Source organism: Lactuca virosa, chromosome 1 (genome assembly GCF_052849685.1).
Source record: "Lactuca virosa cultivar CGN04683 chromosome 1, Lactuca_virosa_CGN04683_v6, whole genome shotgun sequence".
Taxonomy (NCBI): Eukaryota; Viridiplantae; Streptophyta; class Magnoliopsida; order Asterales; family Asteraceae; genus Lactuca; species Lactuca virosa.
In genome coordinates this window covers 160,817,835-160,825,930 of record NC_136426.1, presented here as the reverse complement: position 1 = coordinate 160,825,930, position 8,096 = coordinate 160,817,835, and positions in this window count along the sequence as shown.

The window sequence follows — 8,096 nt, the reverse complement described above, 5'->3', positions numbered from 1 at the left end:
TCACCAAGAACCACCACCAGCCACTAACATCCACCACCAGCCACCAAAAAACATATTTGAAGCAAAAAAGAAGAAAATCCAAACCATGAACCAGAACCTGCCACCACCACTCCCATCAAACACCACATCCACCACCCTTTCCCATCTCCTTCTCTTTCATTCACCGGATCGCCGACGAGCACATAAAATCACCAAAAAAAAACCATTGATTTATGGAACAATCAACTACCACAACCATCACCCCACTTTCCTTGTTATTTTTCCGGTGAGCCCCCTACATCCGCGTTCATCGACTTCTCCTCTCCCTCCCATATCTCCTTTCAGATCGACAGTTGAAAAACATAGAAGAAGAAGATGGATGTTTTGATTTCCATAGATCTGGGTCTACAGCCGCCGCCGGAAACATGCATCTTAGTCTAATTTTGCCGTCGGAGTTCGCATATCCCACCATATTTCATCTTCTTCGTCTGCAACGACTCATCTATCACGATCTAGGGTTTTAGAGCCTCTGTTTGCGCTAAGGTTACTTATAATGGCAACACTAGGTGGATTTCGTCTGCTCCAGCATTTCTAGGGTTTAATGTTGTCATTTTCATTTTCGTTTTCATTTTGGTTTGTAAACCGGTGGATCGATGGTGGTGAAGGCGGAAACTAATTGATGATGTAAAGGTGTTGGTCTAACGAGGCAACTCTGGAGAAAAGGGTGGTTCGACAGAGGTGGAGGGAGGTGTTGGTAGAGAGTATTTAGGGTTTCTATGTTGAGAAGAAGAGAAGAAAAGAAATCTCGTAAGTAGGAGAGAGGAAGGTGGTGTGTTGTGGACCTTTTTATTATTAATAACATAAAACTAATAATAAAATTAAGTGAAAATAAATCAAAAAGGGCAAAAAAAGTCTTTTTACGTTGGGCATGGACTAAGAACGCAACAAAATAAAACTTTAGGGACTCTCCGAGTGCAAAACAAACGTTAGGGACTAAACACCTAATTTGTGCAAACCATAGGGATGATTTTAGTAATTTGTTCAAAAAAATTAGTATCTTCAAGTATGAAATAAAGATATTTAAAAAAAAACGAAAAAAACAAAAAGTAATAATTAATAAAAATGAAAAAAAAATAAAAACGTTAAAACCGAGCATATATATGTTTACATTTTTTTTAATTTCTTTTAACAAAAAGTAAAAAAAAAAGAATATTAAAAACGAAAAAAACAAAATAAACGAAAATAAATAATAAAACCCGCTTAAATGACGTTCCATGGACGTTCGTCGCACGTGATTAAATCATCGAGTTCGTATTAATTACCACGGACATGGGTCGCATGCGAATTATTTGGGTTTGACGTTTGTGCCCTTGACGAAATTGGTGCTGAACAATTGACATCGCAGTCCTCACCGAAACCGGAACACACACACACACACACACACACACACACACACACACACACACACACACTATATATATATATATATATATATATATATATATATATATATATATATAGGAGGGTTCAATTGAGAAAAAAAATGGGTTGAGAATGGGGGAATCATTCTCAGCCAATCATTTAGTTAGCATCTTAACATAAAATACACGGTGGCAAACTTGTAAATATGATATAATATCCTTCAATCATAGAGACGTAACTGTGGATAATTAGATAACAATTCAAATTCAGTACTAATTGATCGTTCATCATCCAAATTTCTTCTCCAACCTTCAACGATCATCCATATTTCTTCAATTAAATCATCGATCAACATCATCCAGTGTTAATCAATCATCGATCTTCATCAATAACACATTTATCAACACCATTCAACAGTAGACAACAAAAATTCGTTTTTGGTTCTTTTAATCCAACCTTCAATTCTGCTTGAATATGAGTATATCTTCGACATCTACGATTAACTATACTTCCAGCATAATTAGATAAACATCATCGATAATCAACAACAATTCCACTTCATATCATTCATTCAACATCGGTCATCAGACGAAACTTTGAAATTAAGGTTAGAAAAACATCAAATCATTTTTTTTTGAAAAATTTCATATAATTTTCTATCAATCTACTATTTTATAAGTTTTAAATAGTCAAAGTATCATGTTTTTAGCATTTTTAAAAAAGCTAACTTGTATGCACTCCAACTGTTTGATGACATGCATAAACTAAATTACCACGTTATATTCACATATGAATATGTTTTCGCACCTGAATCAGTATATGATTATTAAAACACAAAACAAATATGCAAGTCTGTATGTTATTCATATGTGAATAGCATATAAAAATTATATATATTTGTGAACATGGGCGGAGCTTTATTAGGGTCAGGGGGGTTGTGCCCCCCCCCCCCCTGATTTTTTTGTTACAAATAGCCCCTGTACTTTCATTTAATACATATTAGACCAAAAAATATAAATTTTTGACGGTGCCCCCCCCCCCCTGTTCTCCCATTTTTATACATATTATATTTTCGGCCCCCCCAAATAATATGTTGAAGCTCCGCCCCTGTTTGTGAATACATATTGTAATATTCATATGTCAATATATTATGTAATATTCACATATCAATATATCATATAATATTCATAAGTGAATATATCATCTAATATTTACAAGTGAATATACTATGTAATATTCACCTGTGATATACCGTGTAATACTATGTAATATTCACATATGAAGATACCATCTAACATTAATAAGTGAATACATCATCTAATATTCACAAGTGAATATACTATGCATCGTCTAATATATAAATATGAATATATTGTTGTATCATATTCACAAGTGTATATACTATATAATATTCATATGTGAATATACTGTGTAAATCGCTATTATTATGAACTAACAATATATTTTTAACAATTTTTGATGTATATTCACATGTTTTTTCAGGTATGGTTATAACTCAATAAATGAATAACATTTCAATCAATTGTTGATTTATATCCCAGTGGTTCACGTAATTGATAAGATATCATTGATGAAGACAACACATTTTTATATTCATATGTAAATGTTATATAATTTAATATATTCTTCATTTTGATCGTGTTAAATTCAAATGCGAATGATATTCATTAACCAATATAATGTTATTTGACTTAGTATAATATTGAATTTACATGTAAAATAATATTGTTACAGTATATAAAAAACTATTCACAAACCAATTCTTATAGTGTATTATATATTTTTATATATAAAGGTTATATGCATAAAATAAATAAATCAACATGTACAGTTTATTCACATAAATAAAAATAACAGATTATAATTTTATTTTTACTTGTGGGATTGAAGTTTGAAGTTAGTAACATAATCAATAAATATGTCGTAATGATTTCTACCCATTATTCATATATGGGTAAATAACATGTCATGATGATGTCATCACTAGTAGGAATGGAAATTTAGCGACATCATCAAAAAAATTTGCCGCAATGAAGTTTAGTCTCAGAATTCGACGAAATTCGCATATTTGATGTAAAATGATGCGATTTACAAAACTCATCGTTTCGCCGTGACGTACAGTGTTTTTTGGCCATTTGGAACTATTTAGGGCCTCAAAATGACGTTTTTCTATTTTTATAATTTTCCAAAAAAAAGTTATCATTTATTCACAAATGAATATAACATTAATAAAAAAAAGAGTAAATTACTGAAATCGTCCCTATGGTTTGGTACAAATTGCACGTTTGGTCCCTAACCTTTTTTTTGCACTCGGAACGTCCCTGTGGTTTGATTTTGTTGCGTTTTTTGTCCCTTACATACATAAAGTTAGGGACCAAACATGCAATTTTGACCAAACCATAGGGACGAAAAACGCAACAAAATCAAACCACAGGGACGATCCGAGTGCAAAAAAAAAGTTAGGGACCAAACGTGTAATTTTGACCAAACCATAGGGACGATTTTAGTAATTTACTCAAAAAAAAAATATGCTTATATGATTATTTTATTAACCTAAAAGATTAGTTGTATGTGAATAAATATATATTTTTATCAAATACTTTTTTTATCTTTAATTTTATATATTTTGTAGTTCTAGGTTTTATTGACAGTTTTATTTATTTGTGAATAATACATATATATTCACATTTGATTATTACATATATATTCATTTGTGTATATTGCATATGTTCACATGTGGATATAATTCTTACATGTTATTCACATATGAATTACAAAGTTGCTTAGGACCTCAAAACGACGTTTTTTTTTTAATTTTCTAAAAAAAATACGTTATCATTTATGAATATTACCTATATTCATTTGTTAATATTACATGTATTCGCATGTGAAAATAATTTTTATATGTTATTCACATATGAATTACATAGTTGCTCTGTGTTTTTAAATGACATACATTGATTCTTATGTAAAGACATATTCACTTGTGAATATTACGTGATATATTTAGTTTATACATTTCATCAAATAGTTGACATTCAAATAAATTAACTTATATAATTATGGTAAAAAATTAACAACTGAAGCCAATAATTACAACACAAATCAAATCCTATCAAAATCGATCAATAATCAGTAGGTTTAGATCAAATATTTTGAAAAAACGTATAAAAAATGAAGTTTTTCAAGCCTGAAAAGTGATTTATAAAAAATTCTTCAAATATATGGTTATGTTGTTGCACTTTCGATTGCTATCTGTTGTTTGATATTGGTGGAGGTTCGATTGATGAAGTTTTGATGACTGGTGATCGTTAAATGATGTGACATCGATAAATATGGATTATGTTTAACGATATTGCTTGACATCAATGAAACCGGACAAGATTAAATCACGACTTACACTTAATAACGAATAAATGTTTTTGATGACGAATCACAACATTTTGATGAAATAACGAAGATTTTTGATGAAGAATTGATCTTTTATGAAGTGTCGATGTTTTTTTTATGATGAACAGGCGACGTTGATGTTTTGTTATGAAGAACAGATGACGTTGATGAAGAATATATGATGTTGATGGAGAACATATGATGTTGATGAAGAACAGAGGAATGATCCAGATGAATGAATAACATATGGTTTTGATGAAGAACAGATGAACGATTAAGAAGAACAGCATATCCTTAATGACTTAATTTAAATGTGTTTTACATATATAAAAATGATTGGCTGAGAATGCTTCCCCCATTCTCAACCTTTTATTTTTTCTCAATTTAACTTATATATATATATATATATATATATATATATATATATATATATATATATATATATATATTGTAAATAATTTGTGGATGACACAATATTTGGTGTATGATAAATTTGTCAACATTTCTTACTAGTTATCATTAAATTTAGATTATAAAAAGTAATGTTGGTAGTATAATAGTATGTCTCTCTATTATAAATAATGAAATACTCCTTAAGTTACACCTACAATGATTAGTTTGGTTTAAAGTTACCTTAATTACACATAATTTATGACACGTTATATGTAAGCATGAAACTTCTAACCAAGGTGATTAAACAAGTAAAAATTGTATCTGTCTTAATCAATGTATGTATTATTTAATAAAACATAATTAATTATAAAACCATGATCATATCACTACCATAAAAAGTCAATATTGCTAGGGAAGAAATCTATTGCAAAAGGCTGAAATTTCGTTGCAAAAGATGAATAGCTATCGAATTTGCAACGACCCATTTTTGTGTTGGATTAGGTGTCTAAGCCCATAACTATTTTGGTATGTACTTGACCTGATTATGAGCATGGTCATTTTGGGTTGCTTTCACCTTAGCAACTAATATGATGAATTATGGAGAAAGAGGATTAATTATGGTTTATTAATATATTATAAGTATAATATATTAATTAAGAAATCATGTTATTTAATTAGTATTGATCAGAAATTAATTTGAAATTAATTTGGTGATCAAAAGAGACTGATTAAATTAACGGGGACTGATTATGTAAATCAGTAATATTTATAGTTTGGGCTCATGGACCTTATTGGTATAGGGTGGACGAAATCTCTGAGAGTCTATAAAGATTTCGTCAAAGGCTTGCCCATTAAGGAGTTCATATATTGCTTAGGGCCTAAGCAAGCGAATTAGGGTTTTCAGGTTGATAACCCTAGAAGCCTCAACTATAAAAGGAACCCCAAGGCTCCCAAAAACATGGCTAGTTATTCTAAGAGAGTCCTAGACGTTTTTGAAGCCTCTCCTCTCTCATTTATTCTTCCTTGTTGCTAGTGGTGTTTGTGACTCCATTAGAGGTGCAACACTTGGGGCACTAAGCTTTCAAGAGTCAAGGACTTTGTGGATTGACTTGTTATTGCTACATAACAAGTAAGGTAAGATTCTAAACCCTTATTTACATATGAATTTCGTTCTTAGAAATGTTAGATTAGGGTTTATGCTTTGGAAGATTGTTTGCATGTTTAACTTGAGAAAAACCTAGATCCAAAGCATTAAGGTTGCATGTACACCATAGGAATGATATTATGCTCAAAACCCATCAGTGGTATTAGAGCCTAGGGTTGTTTTTCTGTTATATGATGCAAAGGTTAAGTTTTCAAAGCTGAAAAATTTTGTTTTTTTTCGAATTGAACCAGACTCACGGCGTGAACACAGTAGTGTTCACGAAGTGAATACAGTCTGACAGTAGAATTTCGCTTCTGACCAGACTCACGAAGTGAACACTGTATTGTTCACAAAGTGAATACAGTCTGACAGCAGAATTTCGAATTTTTGCTGCAAATTAGAATTGGATTATTACCATAAGTTGTTTCACTTATCAAAATTCAATTTTATGATATGGTAATTGATATCCTAATCTAATTAAAAGAGAAGGGACAAATTTTAAGATAATTATAAGATTATAAGATAAAATAATTATTTGTAAAATTTGAATTGTGTTTATCTTACCATATAAAGAAGATTAGATCACTTTTTTGATAGAGATAAAATTATTTGATTATTTTATTTTAAATTTGATCTAGAAGTTTTGAAAAGTTTCAAAATTTACCCTCAAGTTTTGGAATTTAAAATTTAATTAAAAGTTTTAATTTTGAAATATTAAATTCTAAAACCCTAGTATTTTGAATAGTTCAAATTACACCCTTATGGTTTTATTAAATTAATTAAGTGTGTAATTAAAAGAGAATTAATAAATCCATAATGTAATGGTTTATATTTAATAAAATTAAAAGTATAATTTATTAAAATTAGACCATCTAGTATTTTAAAAGTGTAAAATATACCCTTATACTATATAAAATTAAAAGTTTAATATATTATATATGTATAAGTAAAAGGTCAGTCTTACCGTTAGTAGGTCTCATTCATGAAGCTGGTCTATAAGGGGTGTTTAAGGAAATTGCCTATAAAATGGTGATTGAATGAGTATCCACTCTTACCCACCGCACTCTTGACTAGTGGAGGGTCGTTAGCCGAACGGGTAGCATAGGACACAACCTTCCATTATAATTATAATGAAATACGAAGTAACTAAACACTTTTATAAATTCCCAAATATTAGTTACTTTAGAAAAAATGTGAATTTGGTGCTAACCCATGAAATTGCACATTGCACCTTATTAGTCGTTAGTGGAGCGTGTGTGGTTAACCAGCACACTAATTTGGGACTAATGAAGGATGGAAATGGGTAGCTTGTTAAGTATCATAGATCGATGGAGCGTGTATGGCTAACCGACACATTGATTAGGTGATAAATATCGAGAGTACCAAGCTAATTTTCATGGTTATTCACACCTTGTTTGTGATCCTAGGCATCCCAGTCACAAACTTGAAGGGCATAATCGAGATTAAACATGCCATTGAAAAGTTCAATGAATCTCAAAAGATCTAGGAGTTTCAATTCATTTAAAACTTAAACTTCTTTTTCGTTTTTCATGGTGGAAATTGGTAAATCGTCATTTACCTACCTTCAAATATTCTGCAACTGGATTACGGCATCCCTCTTCCGAGTTGTAGAATATTATGTTGGGTCCTAGACTTGATATTTCATTTGGGTGTTATATCAAGGACTCTTATCAACTAACTTGAATTTTCTCCCGTTTTGTAGATGTCAAACAACTATGGTCTTCCT